We start from the raw sequence: 21,089 nt of genomic DNA, 5'->3' as shown, positions 1-21,089 counted from the left end.
GGAGGAGGTGTTGCCTTATAAATTAAAAATGAACACACTTGGAGTGAGGTGGAGATGGACATAGGAGACAGAAGTGATGAAAGTCTCTGGGTTAGGCTAAAAGGAATTAAAAACAAGGTGATGTCATGCTAGGAGTCAACTACAGGCCACCTATCCAGGTGGAAGAAGTATATGAGGCTTTTTTTAAACAACTGATAAAATCATCCAAAGCCCAAGATTTGGTGGTGATGGGGGACTTCAACTATCCAGACATATGTTGGGAAAATAACACAGCAGGGCACAGACTATCCAATAAGTTCTTGGACTGCACTGGAGACAATTTTTTATTTCAGAAGGTTGAAAAAGCTACCGGGGGGAAGCTGTTCTAGATTTGATCCTAAGAAATAGGAAGGAACTAGTTGAGAATTTGAAAGTGGAAGGCAGCTTGGGTGAAAGTGATCATGAAATCATAGAGTTCGCAATTCTAAGGAAGGGTAGAAGGGAGAACAGCAAAATAGAAACAATGGATTTCAGGAAGGCAGATTTTGGTAAGCTCAGAGAGCTGATAGGTAAGGTCCCATGGGAATTGAGACTGAGGGGAAAAACAACTGAGGAGAGTTGGCAGTTTTTCAAAGGGACGTTGTTAAGGGCCCAAAAGCAAGCTATTCCAATGTGTTGGAAAGACAGAAAATATGGCAAAAGACCAGCTTGGCTTAACCACGAGATCTTGCAAGATCTAAAAATAAAAAAGGAGTCATATAAAAAATGGAAAGTAGGACAAATTACAAAGGATGAATATAGGCAAACAGCACAGGAATGCAGGGGCAAGATTAGAAAGGCAAAGGCACAGAATGAGCTCAAACTAGCTACGGGAATAAAGGGAAACAAGAAGACTTTTTATAAATACATTAGAAGCAAGAGGAAGACGAAGGAGAGGGTAGGCCCATTGGTCAGTGAGGAGGGAGAAACAGTAACAGGAAACTTGGAAATGGCAGAGATGCTCAATGACTTCTTTGTTTCGGTCTTCACCGAGAATCTGAAGGAACGCCTAACATAGTGAATGCTAGTGGGAAGGGGGTAGTTTTAGAAGGTAAAATAAAGAACAAGTTAAAAATCACCTAGAAAAGTTAGATGCCTGCAAGTCACCAAGGCCTGATGAAATGCATCCTAGAATACTCAAGGAGGTGATAGAGGAGGTATCTGAGCCTCTAGCTATCATCTCTGGAAAATCATGGGAGACAGGAGAGATTCCAGAGGACTGGAAAAGGGCAAATATAGTGCCCATCTATAAAAAGGGAAATAAGAACAACCCAGGAAACTACAGATCAGTTAGTTTAACTTCTGTGCCAGGGAAGATAATGGAGCAAGTAATTAAGGAAATCATCTGTAAACACTTAGAAAGTGGCAAGGTGATAAGGAACACCCAGCATGGATTTGTAGAGAACAAATCATGCCAAACAAATTTGATAGCTTTCTTTAATAGGATAACGAGTCTGGTGGATAAGGGAGAAGCTGTGGATGTGGTATACCTAGACTTTAGTAAGGCGTTTGATACGGTCTCGCATGATATTCTTATCAATAAATGAAGTAAATTCAACTTAGATGGGGCTACTATAAGGTGGATGCATAACTGGCTGGATAACCAAACTCAGAGAGTAGTTATTATTGGTTCACAATCCTGCTGTAAAGGCATAACAAGTGGGGTTCCGCAGGAATCTGTTTTGGGACCGGCTCTGTTCAATATCTTCATTAACGATTTAGATATTGGTATAGAAAGTATGCTTATTAAGTCAGCAGATGATACCAAGCTGGGAGGGGTTGCAACTAATCTGCAGGATTGGGTCATAATTCAAAATGACCTGGACAAATTGGAGAAATGGTCTGAGGTAAACAGGATGAAGTTTAATAAAGACAAATGCAAAGTACTCCACTTAGGAAGGAACAATCAGTTTCATACTACAGAATGGGAAGCGACTGTCTGGGAAGGAATATGGCAGAAAGGGATCTAGGGGTTATAGTGAACCACAAGCTGAATGAGTCAGCAGTGTGATGCCGTTGCAAAGAAAGCAAACACTATTCTGGGATGCATTAACAGGTGTGTTGTGAGCAAGACATGAGAAGCCATTCTTTCGCTCTACTCTGCGCTGGTTAGGCCTCAATTGGAGTGTTGTGTTCAGTTCTGGGCACCGTATTTCAAGAAAGATGTGGAGAAATTGGAGAGGGTCCAGAGAAGAGCAACGAGAATGATTAAAGGTCTAGAGAACATGACCTATGAGGGAAGGCTGAAGGAATTAGGTTTGTTTAGTTCAGAAAAGAGAAGATTGAGGGAGGACATGATAGCAGTTTTCAGATATCTAAAGAGATGTAATAAGGAGGAGGGAGAAAACTTGTTCATCTTGGCCTCTGCGGATAGAATAAAAAGCAATGGGGCTTAAACTGCAGCAAGGGAGGTTTAGGTTGCACATGAGGAAAAAGGTCCTGTCAGGGTAGTCAGCTGGAATAAATTGCCCAGGGAGGTTGTGGAATCTCCATCTGTGGAGATATTTAAGAGTAGGTTAGATGAATGTCTATCAGGGATGGTCTAGACAGTACTGGTCCTACCATGAGGGCAGGGGACTGGACTCGATGACCTCTCAAGGTCCCTTCCAGTCCTAGTATTCTATAAGCCCTTGGTGGGTAAAGAACAGGTTAGGAACTATTTAGAAAAGCTAAACATACACAAATCCATGGGTCCGGATTTAATGCATCTGAGGGTACTGAGGGAGTTGGCAAATGTCATTGAGGAGCCTTTGGCCATTATCTTTGAAAAGCCATGGAGACCGGGAGAGATCCCGAATGATTGGAAAAAGGTAAATGTATTGCCCATCTTCAAAAAAGGGAAGAAGTATGATCCAGGGAACTATAGGCCAGTCAGTCTTACCTCAGTCCCTGGAAAAATCATGGAAGGGATCCTTAAGGAATCCATTTTGAGGCACTTGGAAGAGAGGAAAGTGATCCGGAATAGTCAGCATGGATTCAGAACGGACAAGTCGTGCCTGACCAATCTGATTAGCTTCTATGATGAGGTAACTGGCTCTGTGGACGTGGGAAAGTCAGTGGATGTGATATACCTTGACTTTAGCAAGGCTTTTGATACAGTCTCCCACAATATTCTTGCTAGGAAGTTAAGGGAATGTGTATTGGATAAATGGATGGTAAGATGGATAGAAAGATGGCTAGAAGGCCAGGCCCAGCAGGTCATGATCAACCGATCGATGCCAGGATGGCGGTCGGTTTCTAGCGGAGTGCCCCAAGGTTCGGTTCTAGGACCGGTTTTGTTCAATATCTTTATTAATGACCTGGATGAGGGGGTGGATTGCACCCTCAGCAAGTTTGTGGATGACACTAAGCTAGGAGGAGAGGTAGATACTCTTGAGGGCAGAGATAGGGTCCAGATTGACTTAAACAAATTGGAGGATTGGGCCACAAGAAATCTGATGAGGTTCAACAAGGACAAGTGCAGTGTCCTGCACTTGGGACTGAAGAGTCCCAAGCATTGTTACAGGCTGGGGACCAACCGGCTAAGTAGTAGTTCTGTAGAAAAGGACCTGGGGATTACAGTGGATGAGAAGCTAGATATGAGTCAACAGTGTGCCCTTATAGCCAAGAAGGCTAATGGCATATTAGGTTGCATTAAGAGGAGCATTGCCAGCAGATCCAGAGATGTGATTATTCCCCTTTTATTCGGCTCTGGTGAAGCCACATCTGGAGTATTGTGTCCAGTTCTGGGCCCCCCACCCCACTACAAAAAGGATGTGGACACATTGGAGAGAGTCCAGCGGAGGGCAACCAAAATGATTAGGGGGCTGAAGCATACGACCGATGAGAAGATGCTGAGGGAGTTGGGTCTGCAGAAGCAAAGAGTGAGGGGGGATTTGATAGCAGCCTTCAACTTCCTGAAGGGAGGTTCCAAAGAGGATGATGGAGAAAGGCTGTTCTCAGTAGTGACAGATGGCAGAACAAGGAGCAATGGTCTCAAGTTGTGGTGGGAGAGGTCCAGGTTGGATATTAGGAAAAACTATTTCACTAGGAGAGTGGTGAAGTGCTGGAATGGGTTGCCTAGGGAAGTAGTGGAGTCTCCATCCCTAGAGGTGTTTAAGTCTCGTCTTGACAAGCCCTGGCTGGGTTGATTTAGTTGGGATTGATCCTGCCTAGAACAGGGGACTGAAACTGATGACCTTCTGAGGTCTCTTCCAGCTCTATGGTTCTATGAGGCTTGGAATTGTGAGCAAAAAATTGCCTCTTTACTGAGTGTTATTGTGTTTAAGGAAACAGGACTCCATCATCAGCTTTTCCTAATGGAAAGAACCTGAAAGATCTCAAATATTGGCTAACTGCTCAGGTCAAAAAGGGACAACAATACCTAGATAAATATGCAATTACATTTTAATGTTGGCAGTTACCATGTTTTCACACACATTTTTAAAAACTCTGACAACGAATAGTCCTGCAGCACCTTAGAGACTAACAAAAATTGTAGATGCGGCGAGGAGTCCTATGGCACCTTATAGACTAACTGAAGTGAACCTTATAGACCCACTTCGTCAGGTCTTTGCCCACGAAAGCTTATGCTCCTACACTTCAGTTAGTCTATAAGGTGCCATAGGTCTCCTCGCCGCTTTTGCAGATTCAGACTAACACGGCTACCCCTCCGATACTTGAAAAATTGTAGATGGCAGTATGAGCTTTTGTGGGCACAACCCACCTCTTCAGATGAATAGAGTTAAGGGGGTCAAGGTTGCAAAATAAATAGCAGAGAAAGAGAGATGATGGAGAGGAAAAGAGAAGGGAAAAAAGTGGCAAAAAAATTGTCAATTAGAGTGTCCATGCTAAATGAAGCCGATAGTGGGTTGCATGTACTCTTAGGTATCTTGTGCTTGCTACATTTTAAAGTAATTATTCTTGCAGATTAGCAGAGAATCATGCTGGCATTTTTTCACATGCTGTGCTATAAACAGAATTGTGCTGGAGTAAGAGAAAAGGGAATTAAAATATCCCAGATAACTGGGATCCTGATCTTGATAGTTTATTGACCTGATTTGCTAAGTGGCTGTTGTCATATGGCAGGCATCTGACTTTGTTTGGAGGAGAGTTAAAAACAGGGCAGGTGGAGGGATCTAGGTGCATCTATATGAAGTAAATAATTTAAGGCATTTGTGATTCTGAGGGAACCGTGAATGACACTGAGCAGCCAACCTGTCATCATCACTGACTGTTTCCAGTGTTGTAGTCATGCTGGTTCCAGGATATTAAAGACACAAGTTGAGTTGGGTAATATCTTTTATTGGATCAACTTCAGTTGGTGAAGGAGACAAGCTTTCTCAGTTTTCACAGTGCTGCTCTTTAGGAGTGGTCCACCTTGTCTCTGCATAAGCACTGACTGTAATTGGTTAATTTATCAGAGGGTAAAAGGAAAATAGTATGTGTTGTTTTCCCACAGAGTGAGAGCTTTATGTTCTGCATTTCAAGAGTTAAACGTTGCTGCTGCACTTCCATGAATATTTTAAGAGGGTATTTCAGGTGACTGGAGTTATAAGAACCATGAAAGACTTTACAAAGGCAGGTTTCTAAAAGGAAAGCTCAGTTTTTTTTCCACACTCGTCAACTGTGCCGGACCATGTGTTCAGTAAAAACACAAAGAAACATTTCTCAGTGACCCTGAATTGACAGAACCACTTATCTTCTCTTCCTTTTGATTTGTCCTTTACCCTGCCATGCATTTTTTGATGAATGGGACATCTATATGGATGCAACTCCTAGTGACATTGATGGATGTCTTGCGTGTGAATCTTCTCGGGTTCAGATGTGAACTCATGCTAATGCAAACATATGATGTACTCTTCACATGTTGGGTGGATTTTATTTTATTTTATTTGTATCACTAAATAGTCAATCAAATGCAGTGTTTTACCAACGAGTAAAGCAAAATTCTTTCACGTCTGTGATGGTGTGCACTCACTTCTCATGAGCATCTCCAGGTAGCTAAGGCTACGTCTAGACTACAGGCTTCTTTCAGAAGAAGCTTTTTTCGGAAGAGTTCTTCCGAAAAAACTCCTTCCAAAAGAAAGCTTCCACGCTGCAAAAGTGCATCGAAAAAACAATCTGCTTTTTTGAAAGAGAGCATCCAGAATGAATGGATGCTCTCTCACATGTAAGCTGTGATTGCTACAGACAGAATGGCCACCTGGGCACCTGTGCTTCTTCCTCTTTCCTTTTTTCCCCTAAAGAACTCCCTCTTCCCTGTCCACACACACCTTTTTGTGAAAGAGCTTTTTCACAGAAAGGCTTCTTCCTCGTAGAATGAGGATTACCAATGCCAGAAAAACCCCTCCGTACACGCCATTGCAGTGTAGACGTTCCTCAAGTTTTGTCGGAAAAACAATTGTTTTTCCAACAAAACTCTGTAGTGTAGACGTGCCCTCTCTCTCTGCTCCTGGTCCACCTCTTAGCTGTCACCCTTGTTAGATGGGTCTTCAGTGGCTCAGCCCATGAAGAAATCAGTTCCAGAGTAAAAGGTCCTAAGCCCTTGTTAATGTTCTTAGCCTTGTCTCTGGACTCAGTCCTCAGTCCCTTCTGGGCTAGTTTTAGGTTCGTGTCTGCCCTGGTATAGAGCATTGACCCTGTGTGTTCTCCCTGGTAACTTTGTCCTCAGCAATTTACTGGTGTCCTGTTTAAATTCGAGACCCTTTCTCTGGCCTTTAATGTTGAGTCTTATTCCCTTGGTGTTTAGGCTGCTTTTCCAGCAGCAGGTGGAGGGACCCTGATTCACTGACTACTCTAGGACCCAACTCCAGGGACCCTACAAAGAGCAACCACATGCTACCTTCTTCAGTAGCTGTGCTGCTGCTTCCCATGTAGCCCCTTCTTCTTTATCCCTACCTCAGGGCTGAAGTTCTCAAATGAATGCTAGTGCCCCTGGAACCCAATTTCTGGTTCTGCCAAGCAATGAGCACTGTTCCTTACTCCTCTGGTCCCAGCCCGGAATTGACTAGCTCAAGCCCTGCAGCTCCTTTTAGTTGTCTGCTCTGTACTGATTAGCTTCTTCTTTGCAGCCTTTTCTAGGCAGACCTGGAGGACTTAACTTCACTGCTCCTTTTCTGAGACTGTGTGCGCTAAAAGCAGGGGACCTCAAAGGGCCTGGTACACTATTTCCCATCATGATGAGTCTTTCCAGGACAGTATGAATGAATTCAAATCTTGAAAGCAGTCATGGATCTAAACTAAATCGTTCCTGTGTTCTGGCTTATCAGGATGGCAAAAAAGGCAAAGTCACCGAAAATACACAGACACAAACCCTCCCCACATTTGTGTCTGACTAGTGCTTTGAAATAACAAAAGGGAAGACTGCTCCCAATGGATCCATGAGGCTGGGGTGAGGGAGTATATTCTGGGAGAAGGCCTTAGTAATTGTATGTGGAAGAGCAAAGTACCTGCCACTCCCAGAGGAGAGGGTTGAAGCTTCCAGTCTGAAGGGGAGGCACTGGCTGGCAGCTGGACATTCTTAAAGAATCAGGTATCTTAAATTTCTTACAGGTACTGTCCTATCACAACCCAATCCCTTGGGGAGGGAGGCGCTCAGGGCAGGGAGTAAGGGGGATTGCAATAAACAGCACCTAAAAGAAATTTAAATGTGGGTGGAGTGTGGGAGCCTCAAGGGAGAAGTTTCGGACAGATGCAGGAGTCAACACAGGGGCTGGAGACATGGAGGGTGCAGGACTCGGAGTTATAGAATCACAAAATACTAGAAGTGGAAGAGACCTCGAGAAGTCATCAAGTCCAGTCCTTGCCCTCATGGCAGGACCAAGCACCATCTAGATTAGGGGTTCCCAACCTTTCTGATACCAGGGACTGGCAAACTCATTCACAAATGTATGGCAGACCGGCATCATTTTATTTGCATATTCATTATGCAAATAAAATGTTGTTGGTCGGCCAAAAGCCAGCTGCTAGACCCCGAGTGCCCTAACCCCTAGAGTCACCCACCCTTCCAATACCCCCCAGCACCAGCCACTGACTCCAGAGTCCCCTGCATCCCCACAAGTACCAGATAACCATCCCAAATGCCTCCATGCCAGCTCCCTGCCCCATAAAGACCTCTACCTCCGGACCCCCCAGTAACAGTCTCCTGTTTCCAGAGCCCCATTGCACCCATCCCTCTAATACTCCCCCAGTGCCAACTCTGCTCCTATAGTCTCCCCCACAACTAGCTCTACCTCCAGAGCCCCCCAGCACTTTCCCTGCCCTGCCCCCCTCACCAAGCCCTACGCTGTTGCCAGCATTGCAGCAACTGTGGTGGTTGTGGGGGTTGGGCTACAGCGCCCAGCACCTCCCCTCTTGCTGCAGCTGTTAGGCATGTCCTGCCCCACCTATCAGACCACCAGTACCGGGTCTGGTGATTGGGAACTGCTGATCTAGATCATCCCTGATAGAGGTCTGTTGAACCTGCCCTTAAATATCTTCAGTGATGGAGATTCCACAATCTCCCTATGCAATTTATTCCAGTGTTTAACCACCTGGAATAGATTATCAGGGAAAGATAGCTAGTTTTATCTAATGTCCAACCTAAACCTCCCTTGCTGCAATTTAAGTCCATGGCTGCTTGGCCTTTGGAGAACAATTTTTCTTCTTCCTCCTTGTAACACCCTTTTAGGTACTTGAAAACTGCTATTATGTCCCCTCTGTCTTCTTTTTTCCATACTAAACAAACCCAGTTCTTTCAATCTTCCCTCATGCCTCATGTGTTCTAGACGAGTAATCACTTTTGTTGCTCTTCTCTGGACCTTCTTTATTTTCTCCACATCTTTCCTGAAATGTGGTACCTAGAACTGGACACATTACTCCAGTTGAGGCCTAATCAGCACAGAGTAGAGCGCAAGAATTATTTCTCATGTGTTGCTTACAATACTTCTGTTAATGTGTATCAAATGTTTGCTCTTTTTGCAACAGTGTCACGCTGTTGACTCATATTTAGCTTGTGGTCTACTATGACTCCTAGATCCCTTTCTGCAGTTCTCCTTCCTAGAGAGTCACTTATCATTCTCTGTGTGAAACCGATTGTTCCTTCCTGAGTACTTTGCATTTGTTCTTATTAAACTTCATTCTATTTACTTCAGACCATTTCTCCAGTTTGTCCAGGTTGTTTTGAACTATAACCCTCTCCTCCAAAGCCCTTGGAACCTCTCCAGCATAGTATCATCTGCAATATCTAAATAGCTGATGAAGATATTGAACAGACTTGGTCCCAAAACTGACACCTGCAGAACCTCATTTGTTATGCCCTGCCAGCATGACTGAACCATTAATAACTACTCTCTGACAACAGTTATCCAGGCAATTATACACCTAGAGCTGGGGTCTGAGGGGCTCAGGGCAGAGGGCTGGGTTATGGGGGTGCAGGAGTCAGAGCAGAGGTCTGGGTGTGTATAGGGTGGAGTGTGGGATCGGAGGCTCAGGTCTGGGGTAGTGATCCCATGCTGCTCCTGTTCCCTGCCAAATGGGAGTTGTGGGGGCAGCGTTATTAGGCATGGGAAGAGAGCTTTAAGGGTGCCTGTAAAGTCAGTCCTTGGTTGCGGTGGAGCTAGAAGAGGCCCCCCCAAGGAATTGGAGGATTGTGAAAGGAGTAGCAGGAGCTCAGACCAACCAAATGTATATTAGAGATGTAAAAAAGGGTTTAAAAAGTAACCATGTAACCATTAAAAATTCTAGAGGTTACGCGCTCTGCAGGCTCTGCATTATAAGGCTTATACTGCAGAACCCACAGTGCAGACGGCTCCTAGGAAGTGGGACTTGCAGCTGGGAGCTAGTACATGTCAGGAGATGGCTTATTCTATAAGCCGGCTGCTGGCCCCGTTTCCAGGGAGCTGGCTATGCTGCAGGCTCTGCAGTATATAAAAGTTATACTGCAGAGTCTTCATCACAGGACAGCAGCCAGCTCCCCAGAAGCAGGGACATGCCAGTGAAGAGTTTAACCATAACAGAAACCATTGAGTTGATGCTTATCGGTTAACCATTTAAACAGTGAAACTCTTACATCCCTAATGTATGTGCCACATTTTGGAGACTTTTGCTTGTGTGTGTGTAGGCCTCTGAAGATCACAGGCCTTGTCAGACCAGGCCTTGTCTGACCAAAGCCAATGGGATTTGGCCTCAGATGGTTATTTAAGTGTAGGCCAGCCAGAACAACCCCACTGTCCTATCAAAGTTTCAGATACTTGCATAGTTCTCTCTATCATCTGGATTTTGCTTCCTTACCACAATGGAATCAGAAACCGAGGCAGCATCTCCAACACAAGCAGAAACTAATCCCACGTAGAGGATGCTGGAGCCGAGGGAAGGGGATTTGATCTCTGTGCACTATGACTTAGATATTTTTAATTATAGAATGCTTTAGCTGTCATTACATAATTCCCTGGCACAGAAGGCACATGACATGATGTGACAAAAACTTGTTTCATCAGCGCGTTCTGGCCTTAGGCTGTTCTGCTTGTGGATAAAGAATGTATTTTATTTTCAACCAGGATAAGATGATACAGTGTCTAAAAAGAGGGCCAATGGAAATCAGGTGATGATGAGCAAGCGCATTGTCAGGTGATAAATATTTGTGGTTTGGGGCATATGTCAGGCTAGGGTTGGAATAATTTACAGGTCTCCCGATATGGTTGGTGTATTGAAAAGTACAATAGAAGTGTTTGTTCTGTTTTTTAGCAGCCTGCAAGGATTGGATTACCTAGCTCTTCAACACTTCACTGAGTGCCTAATGGATTTCTTCTTCCAAAAAGTTAAGATGCCTCCCCAGTGCTGATCTGCATCCCTATCCCCTGCCCTCTCCTGTACACATTCGTTGAAGAGAACCAGATTCCTAGATGTTTGATACTCTGTTGGCCAATTTTCCCCAGTGTCTCAATAACAGAGGTGATGTGTGGAGGTGCTCGATGGGTCACATGCAACCCCACAGCGTGAAGGGTCATATCACATCACCTTTCAGGCACCCTCTGGTCATGCTTCCTGGGAAGAGTTCCCCAGGGCACCACTTAGAGAGGACTAAGGAAGTCTGTGGCACCCTCCCCCTCCAAGTTTGAACTCCTGAATTTCACACTTCAGGTCTGCATAAAGCCCATGCCCTAGCTCCAGAGGCATCTCTTCACTGCTACACAGCTTGCCCTGCTCCCAGATTTGCTTTTGGGGCAGGAAGTTTGTTTATAAACAGAGGGAGGCATGGAACAAAAGGCTTGTCATTCAAGTATTTGAGGGATTGTTAGATGATCATGAATAAATAGTGGTGTGCTCCAGGAATCTGCATTTGGACCACTTCTGTTCAGTGAGTTGGCAAAATTTGCAGATGATACAAAGTTATCCAGAATAGGTAAGTCCAAATCTGACTGTAAAGAGTCACAAAGGAATCTCTCAAAACTGGGTGACTGGGTAACACAAGAAAAGATGGAACTCAGTGATGATAAATGCAAAGTAAATCACATGGAAAAATATCCCAACTATACATGCCAAAATGATGGGGTCTAAAATAGCTGTTGCCACTCAAGAAAGAGATCTTGGAATCATTGTGGTTTGTTCCCTGGAAACAGCTGTTCAATGTGCAGTGGCAATCTTAAAAGTTAACAGAATATTGGGAATCATTAGAAAAGGAAAAGATAAGACAGAAAATATATATTGCCTCTATATAGTGTCATGGTATGCCCACATCTTGAATGCTGCATGCAGATCTGGATAAGATATATTGGATAAGAATTGGGCAACAGTATAGAAAAGACAACAAATGATTTGGGGGTAAGGAACATGAGGAGAGATTAAAAAGGATTAAGACATTTCAGTTTGGAAAAGAAATGACTAAAAGGTAGGAGGATATGTTAGAGGTCTAGACAATCATGAATGGTATGGAAAAATAGAAAAAGGAAATGTTATCATGGATCAATCTGAGGACGGGTTCCGCTTAACATCTTCATCAGTTATTTAGATCATGGCAGAGAGAGTACCCTTATAAAGTTTGTAGATTATACCAAGCAGGGAAGGGTTGCGAGAGCTTTGGAGGATAGGTTCATAATTCAAAATGATCTGGACAAACTGCAGAAATGGTCTGAGATAATTAGGATGAAGTTCAACAAGGGCAAATGCAAAGTACTCCACTTAGGAAGGAACAATCTGTTTCACACGTACAGAATGAGAAGTGGCTGTCTAGGAAGGAGTAATGAAGAAAGGAATTTAGGGGTCATAGTAGACCACAAGTTAAATACAAGTCAGTGTGACACTGTTGCAATAAAAGCAAACATCATTCTGATGCACATTAACAGAAGTGTTGTAAGCAATACATGAGAAGTAATTCTTCCTCTCTACTCTGTGCTGATTAGGCCTCAACTGGAGTACTGTGTCCAGTTCTAGGTACCACATTTCAGGAAAGATGTGAAGAAATTAGAGAAGGTCCATTGAAGAGCAACAAAATTGATTAAACATCTAGCGGGAAGACTGAAAGAACTGAGTTTGTTTAGTTTAGAAAAGAGAAGACTGAGAGGGGACGACAACAGGTTTCAAGTACCTAAAAGGATGTTTCAAGGAAGAGGAAGAAAAATTATTCTCCTTAACCTCTGATAACAGGAGAAGCAGCAATGAGCTTAAATTGCAGCAAGGGAAATTTAGGTTGGATATTAAGAAAAAAACTTCCAAACTATCATAGTGGTTAAGCATTGGAATAAATTGCCTAAGGAAGTTGTGGAATCTTCATCATTGGAGATATTTAAGAGCAAGTTAGACAAACACCTATAAGGGATGATCTAGTTGATGGTTGGTCCTGCCGCGAGCGCAGGGGGATTGGACTTGATGACTTCTCAAAGTCCCTTCCAGTTTAGTATTTTATTTACTTTGTCACTAACATGACTCAAGAAGCTCATCCAATGACATTTATAGGCAGCAGATTTAAAACAAACAAATTATTTATTCACGGTCAATCTGTGGAACTCTCTGACAGGAGATGGTGGAAAGGCCCAAACTATAGCAGGGTTAGGTTGTAGGGTGCTGATTTCTACGGCTGGCACTGGCCCTCTGGCCTTGCTAATCTCCTGGGCTACCTCAGCTGAAGAAGGAGGTGGGGCAGGGAGGGAGCGGAACTACAGCCCTCCCGGGGCCTCTCTCACCAGTCACTTCTCAGTAATGTTGGCTTTACTGCACTTTGATTTAATTAGAGTCAGAACTTCAATAGCTATCATTACAACTTGCATGTAATCTTGTCAGTAGACACTAAATCATCATCAAGTATTATGGTGCACTAACATCTTAGTCATATATTTCATGTTGCAGATTAATCTTTTATCTTTCTCTTTCTCTTCTAGTCTTTATGAACATATTTCAGCCAACTTAACAGACTCTCACCACCATCTCAATTCATCTTTTCCTGGACTTCTCTTCGCCCTGCTCTGAATCTGCTTTCTTGCCATTATTTTTTGCACCTTTCAACTGTTCTGCTGTCCTCTGGAACCTGTTTTCCCCTTTGCTCCCTCCACCTCATCCATCCACTTCAACTCTCATTTTCATAATATGTTTTTCTACTTTGCAATCCTGTCTGTCCATGTGACCCAGCAAAGTACATTGATACAAAGACTTTTTATTAGACTAATTGTACAAATAAGTACCCTAGGAAAGGAACAGAGATGGGGATGGGGTTTGTGTATTAAAACCTGCAGTATTTCCTGTCTTAAAAATTGCCTGAATTTGCACTGACCAGAGATGAGGCTTATACAACTGTGTAGCTGGTTCTGCTGTCCAGAAATACACATGGCAGCCTTAAATCTTTTGGAGAGAACTATCCTACTAAAATACCAAACTAATAAATCCTATAAAACCTGCTGCTGCAGTAAGTGCCATTTTCAAATATAATGGAACGGGCTGTTATTTTACAATTAGCCACACGTCCATTGCTGAAATTGGTCAAGTTCAGCCTCCCCTTATAGCCCCTTAGTACAACAACCCTAAATAAGATTAAAGGAAGTGAAGTAAACTCATGCCAGTGGTGCCAGTTGGCCGGTATGGTCCAATATGCCATACCTGTAAGTTATTAGTATGTCATACTGGAAAGAGGATCTGCCGGCCATCCCTCCCCCTCCCCTGAGCTGCTACTTTGCTGTATACAAGGCTGGAGTCTGGGGAGGGTGGGGCTAGGAGTGCTACAGCAGCCAGAGGAACTGCTGGCATTTTGCGCCTTTCCCTGCTGCACCTCCCAGTGGGCATGGCAGCTCCATGGGGGTTCGTGGCTGGGAGTTGTGCTCCCTTCCCTGCTGGGTGGGGCAGTGGAGAAAGCAGCAGAACTGCTAGCAACTCCTCTGGCTGCTGCACTGCGCGCAATAATGTGGGATGGAGAGGGGAAGAGTGGGAGACTCCAGGCTGGGGGTAGGGCAGAGTCACAATGGGGGTCACATGCCCCCCCCCCTTAGCTGGTTTGGCCTCCCCACCCATAGCACTAAGAAGTTTAGTTTACTTGCAGCAATTGGCTCCTACCTGAATTTATCTTAGATTAATATCAGATTAGCCTTTTCAACTATGTTTCTGAAATATCAGAAATTCACTTGAACTCATATGGGGATATGGTGCTTGCTAGGATTTCACCAAGTATTAAGTGAAAGCCATGCTTTTTAACACTTGCAGGAGGGACATGAAATGATCGAATCTAGGTCTCCTAAGGTACGTCTAAACTATGCTTTATTTTCTAACGAGGATATGCAAATTCTCTGGGAATTTGCATATCTTCTTCTGATCTCACTTTCGAAAGTGGGTCTTTCAAAAGTGAAAGTCCTCTGGAGGTGGGGGGTTTTCAGGGAAAAAAACCCCTTTTTTTGAAAAAACAAACAAACAAAACCGCTCTTCGTTAAAAAATGAGGTTTACGCGGTTTTTCGAAAAGAAGTTACTCACCTCGTGTGGTAACGATGGTTCTTTGAGATGCGTTTCCTGTGGGTCCTCCACTGTAGGTGTCGGGCTTGTCCCGGCGCCACAGTTCGGAGATCTTTTCAGCCGTAGTCCACTGGACCGCGTATGCACAAAGCACTGCTCATGCCTTTTCACACTGTTCGTGTGTGCACGGTCCGGCGCCCGCCAGTTCCTCCTGATTCTTTTGCTCTGCAAAACATAATAAGATACTCCAAAGAGGGGAGGAGGACGGGTTATGGAGCACCCATGGGACACGCATCTAGAAGAACTATCGTTATTGCACAAGGTGAGTAACTTCTTTTTCTTTGAGCAGTGTCCCGTGGGTGCTCCACTGTAGGTGAATTTACAGCAGTAGCCCCTGCAATGGAGAAGGGTTCGGAGCTACTGTGCTGTAACAGTGGAGAGCACTGTTGATGCAACAGCAGAGTCTGGTATGAGGAGGTTTGACATGGCGTAGTGTCTGGCGAAAGTGAAGTCCGAAGACCATGTAGCAGCCCTGCAAATATCTTTCAACGCCACCCCCTTTAAGAATGCAGTGGAGGCTGCCACTGCTCGAGTGGAATGGACTCTGGTTGCTGGTGGCAGTGGTCTGTTTCGCAGGTTATAGCATCTCTTTATGCACTCAACAATGATTGAAGAGATGCGTTGTGCTGATAACAGGTGTCCCCTAGAGCGTTCAGCCATGGATACTAGGAGCATGTTCAACTTCCGCACAGAATGGTACTTTCTGGTACTTTCTATATAGAAAGCCAGTGCTTGTCTGACGTCGAGGGTGTGCAGACAAGCTTGTTCCAGTGAGGAATGTGGTTTGGGGTAAAAGATGGGAAGGACTATAGGTTCATTTATGTGGAACTGGGAATTTACTTTGGGAAGAAACCCTGGTTGAGGACATAATGTGACTCCTTGAGGGGTAAACACTGTATAAGGGGGTGAAGCTGATAGTCAGGCTAGTTCACCGACTCCTCTTGCAGAAGTTACTGAAAGCAAGAAGATAACTTTCATGGAAAGAGTGTGAAGATCACACGTTGCCAGGGGCTCGAAGAGCTTGTTTGTCAGAGCATTAAGGACTAGTTCTAGGTCCCAGGGGTCTGCTGGCCAAGTGTGATGCAGGAAGAGATTAGCCAGTCCCTTCATGAATCTCTTCATCATAGGGTGTGAGAAAAACGAGTATCCATCCACGGAATGGCAGAAAGCAGTGATTGCGGCCACGTGTACCTTGATGGAAGTACAGGTAAGGCCGGAGTCCTTGAGATGTCTGAGGTAATCTAAGATTCATTGGATGGGTGCAGAATCAGGGTTTAAGCACATGAGTGCGCACCATGATGAGAATCTTGACCACTTATGAAGGTAGGTAGTACGTGTAGATAGTTTCCTACTGTGCAAAAGGACATGCTTGACGGAATGCGAACAGATCACTTCTGTTTGTTGGAACCAACTAGGCTCCAGGCCGTCAGCGCCAGGTGGTCAATCTGCGGGTGAAGTAAGGAACGATGATTCTGCGAGAGCAGGTCGTGATGCCTGGGCAGAGGGTATGGAGGATGAGCTGACATATGATGCAGGTAAAGAAACCGTGTTAGCTGTGGCCAGAGGGCATTATCAGAATCACTGTGGCCCTGTGTATGAGTATTTTCTCCAGGACCCTGGGGATCAGGGGAATGGGGGGAAATGCGTATAAAAGATGGTGAGCCCAACTGTATAGGAAAGCGTCCCCTTTGGAATTGTGCCCTATTCCCGCTCTTGAGCAGTATTGAGGGCATTTCGCATTGCAGTATGTGGCGAAAAGGTCTATTGTTGGAAACCCCCAATAGTGGAATATAGTGGAAAGTACTTTGGAGTGTCGCTCCAATTCATGATTCAGGGAGAAATGCCTGCTCAGAGCATCGGCCGTGTAGTTTTGTTGGCCAGGTAGGTATTCCACGATGAGGGAAATTTTGTGGCGGTTGCACCAGTTCCACAAATGTATCGCTTCGTTGCAAAGCGATCGGGATTGAGCTCCCCCTGCCTGTTTTTGTAATACACCATAGTCATATTGTCAGTGAGGACTTGTATGACTCTGCACTGGATAACAAGAAGGAAATGCTGGCAGGTGTCGTACATAGCTCTCACTTCCAGAAAACTGATATGCCTCAAAGACTCTTTGGAGGACCATCGGCCCTGCACCTCCTCGTGGTTCAGGTGCATCGGTAGTGAGCTGCATTGTTGGCTGGGGATGGTGGAAGGGTATGCCGGACATTAGGTTCTTGGGGATGGTACACCATGCTAGTGATTTCCTGACCTAGGATGGAATCGATACCCTCCTGTGAACGTCGTGAATGTTTGGAGAGTACATTGTTGCCATCCAGTGCTGGAGGCGTCGAAAATGTAACCTCGAATGTTCGACTACATACATCGTGGAAGCCATGTGCCCCATGAGCTGTAGGCATGGCCGTATAAATATTTTGGGGCTTCAGAGGAGTATCTGTATCAAGTCTTGGATTGTCTGAAACCTGGTTACTGGTAGGAAGGCTCGTGTCTTGGTGGAGTCCAGCTGGGCACCGATGAATTGTATTGACTGACTTTACAATGTTGAGAATCAGGCCCAATGCGTCGAAGACCGCACTCATGATTTTTGTAGCATTGAGTGCTTCTGTCAAGGAGGGTGCTCTGATCAGGCAGTCGTCCAGGTAGGGGAATATCATAACCCCAAGATGATGCAGGTATGCCGTGACCACTGCTAGGGTCTTGGAGAAAACCCTGGGAGCTGATGAGAGTCCGAAAGGCAGGACATTGTATTGGAAATGGTCTGCACTGATTTGGAAGTGTAAGAATCGTCTGTGGGCCGGTGAATGGCCACGTGGAAATACGCATCTTGGAGATCGAGGGACATGAACCAGTCTCCGCCGTGAAGTGCTGGGATAATCGTAGATAGGGTGACCATGCGAAAACGTTGCTTTCTGAGGTAACGATTCAGATCTCGAAGGTATAATATTGGCCTCCAATCCCCGACTTTTTCTCTGTTAGAAAGTATCGGAAGTTAAAACCCCCTGCCCCTGAACTCGTCTGGGACACTCTCTATTACCCCGATGGTGAGTAGACAAGTAACCTCCTGCCTGAGCAGGAGTTCGTGAGATGGGTCCCTGAAGAGGAACGGGGCAGGGGGGGAGGGAGGAGGTAGTGACGTGAAAGGGATGGTGTAACCTAGCTCGATGGTCTGAAGGTCCCATGTGTCAGTGGTAATATGGGCCCAACATTGGAGAAAGGGCCTTAAACGGTGATGAAATAGTGTGTTCATGGCACGGGCGGAATTGTTGAGAGGTACAGTTCTCAGTACCTCGACCGTAGTGTCAAACTTGTTGCTTGGTGTTATGTTGGAACGACACTTTTAGTGGAGGACGTCTCCTCTGTTGACATTGCTTCCCTCTCTGCTGCTGTTGTCTGAATAAAGGCTTTTGCTGGGGAACAGGTCTATGCCTCTGATAAGGGATATACCTCGTTCACCGATATGGTGGCGTATACATTTAGAGAGTCTTAAGAGTTGTTCTGGAGTTTTTACCCGAGTGGAGTACTTGGTCTGTTTTCTCGAAGAAGAGATTTTGCTTGTCAAAAGGGAGATCCTCAAGTTTCGCCAGGAGGTCTTTGGGAGTAGATGATTGCTGTAACCACGACGCCCTGCGCATCGCAATTGAGATACCTGTAATACGGGCTGCAGTGTTGGCCGTGTCCAGGGCTATATGGAGCGCCGTTCTAGATGTTACATAGCCCTCCTTAAGGATATCCTGTTTCGTGTCAGGCAAATGCTCCAGGAGTGGGATGAGTTTCACGTAATTGTCAAAGCTGTGATTGGCGAGTAATGCCGAGTAACTAGCCATGCATAAGGCCATTGCCAAAGAATAGACTTTTCATCCGAATATGTCCAACCGCTTGCTGCAGCGGTGGGTTTATGTTGAGAAGCCTTTGCCTTTTGTTGCACTGCATCCACAACCAGAGAGTTTGGTTGTGGATGAGTGAAGAGAAACTCCATCCCTTTGGAGGGGACGAAGTACTTTTTATCCACCTTTTTGTTGGTAGCCAGAATGGAAGCAGGACTTTGCCACAAATTGTCTGCTATTTCGAGAATAGCGTCATCCAATGGTAAGGCGATTTTGGCTTGATGGGATTGTTTGATATTTCATAGCAGATGGTGCCGTTTCTGATGGACTTCTGCAAGCTGTGCACGCAGACTGTCGGCTACTCTTTTGAAAAGTTCTTGAAATTGGTGCAAGCCATCAGAAGGGGAAGTATCTCCCTGAAAGACCGCATCATTCGGAGATGAAGACGACTGGTCAGTGGGCAAGTGACCATGCAGGCCCTCCTGTGCATTGGGAGGCTGCTGTTGCTGCTGAGTGTGTGCTGGGATGGACGGTGGCACACCGGAAGGGGATGGTAGTCTTGAAGAAGGTGGTGGTGAAGGCCGTTCTTCGCTCAATGAGGAATGAGAGTGTTGCACTGAAGATGGTGAAAAAGTGTGCCGTTAAGGTAAATATGAGCGACTGTAGAGGGTCGGTGACTGGTAATAACAGTGGGACCTATGTGGTGATCCCGTGTAATATGAACACTTATGGAACCCATGGTAGTCAGAGTGCGAAGAGAGGGTTGGTGACCTGGGGGACCTCGACCTTCCCCTGGAACGTCTGGAGTAACTGGATGACCGCCGTCCGTGACAGTGGTATTGGTGTGGTGAGGAACAAAGATCCCTGCGTGAATACCCAGGTATTCAGTCTGGAATAAGGTGGATGAGGCGACGAGGGCTCTGGCAAAAAGGATCCGGGCTTGGTGAGAGGGTCAGCAATTTTCTAGCCCTTTGATGGCTGGTTGTGTGGGTCAGAAGATGAACCCGGAGTAGAAAGCCTGGTAGAGGCAGAGTGTACTTTGCGTATGGTTGTTTCATGTGCCAATGTTGCAGTGGGTGGTTGTGGCATGATTGGCACCGCGATCGCGCATGATAGAGACGGCACTGGTGAGCGTCTCGGCACCGTCTTGGTGCTGGCAGGGCACCTCAGTATGGGAGAGCGCCTCAGTGCCGGGGAGCGCTCTGGTGCTGAACGGGGCACCAGCGGTGCAGCTGAGGCAGTCAAAGCCGATAATGAGTGGCTGTGTGCTGACTTGCTGTGGCTTTGTTTCGGTTTCGCGGGGCCACTCATAGCAGATGTACCTGAGGTGCCTGGTTGGTTGCCGACGCTGACCCACGAGGGGGGTAGCAACCGAGAGGGCGACAGCCCCTTCTTAGCCTTTTTGAATGGTAGGTCGGTTGTGGACCACAATGGTGCCATGGAATGGGGGGGCGTCGGTGCCCTGTGGTTGTAAAGCTCTATCAAAAAGGAGCATTTTCAACCGCATGTCCCTGTCCCTTCTGGCTCTTGCAGTCAATTTGGAACAGTGGCCATCCCCAAGGCATCTTATGCCCAGAGAGTGGCTGTCAGAAGCGGGCATTGCCTCCCGGCTAGCTGCACACTTTTTGAACCTGGGTGATCCTAGCATTTCTGTAGAGAGATCTAATTAACTATCTACAGAACAAAAATAAACTTTTTTTTGGACTACGCCTAACACTATAACAAAAATACTATCTATCTATCTGACTGACTAAGTATGAAAGAATCGAGTACGTCTCTCACTCGATCCTGACAGGATTTTGAGGGGAGCACGTTCACTCTGTCTGCGGCCGAGGACAGTCAGGAGGAACTGACTGGTGCCGGACCGCGTGCACACAAATGGCATGAAAAGGCATGAGCCTTGGCAATTGGCAACACTTAAGAGCCATTGTCTATGCAGCATTGAGCAACCAACCCTCCCAGTAGAAAACATTTAAAATATAAATACATAGTCTATATTCATAACCTTACACACACAGATTGTGCAAGTATATGAGTAGCCTAGACAGTTAGCATAGCATAAGCTGTCATTTGACACTTCACATGGCCAACTTTGCACCAAATTTGGGGCAAACACACACTAGTGGGTGCAACAATGATCTGTCTACTCTCACTAAAACCTAGTAACAATAACGTAACAGTATATTTTCAAACTCATTCAGCAGCTTCTGCTTTTTCCTCTGTCCTCTTTTTTTCTGGAATGTATTACAAATGAACCAGCTTTGGGATACAGACAAACAATGCAAAGAATTAAGTTAGTC

The 21,089-nt window shown here is 45.4% G+C and overlaps 1 protein-coding gene across 8 annotated transcripts in view; it reads right to left on the bottom strand.

The window, feature by feature from the left end:
* PGPEP1L (pyroglutamyl-peptidase I like) overlaps positions 1-21,089 on the bottom strand; it is a 75,996-nt gene that overhangs the window by 12,047 nt on the left and 42,860 nt on the right. The window contains exon 1 of one of the 8 annotated variants that reach the window (XM_089782077.1): positions 14,927-21,056. The exons of the other annotated variants lie outside the window; for them this stretch is intronic. The gene's annotated coding sequence lies outside the window, so the exon portion shown is untranslated. Of the gene's footprint in view, positions 1-14,926; positions 21,057-21,089 lie in introns of those variants that run through there. 8 annotated transcript variants of the gene reach the window in all.

This window comes from Pelodiscus sinensis, chromosome 14 (assembly GCF_052426305.1).
Source record: "Pelodiscus sinensis isolate ZL-2025 chromosome 14, ASM5242630v1, whole genome shotgun sequence".
Classification (NCBI taxonomy): domain Eukaryota; kingdom Metazoa; phylum Chordata; order Testudines; family Trionychidae; genus Pelodiscus; species Pelodiscus sinensis.
The sequence above is the reverse complement of the archived record's forward strand: the minus strand, read 5'-3'. Positions and strand labels throughout refer to the sequence as shown.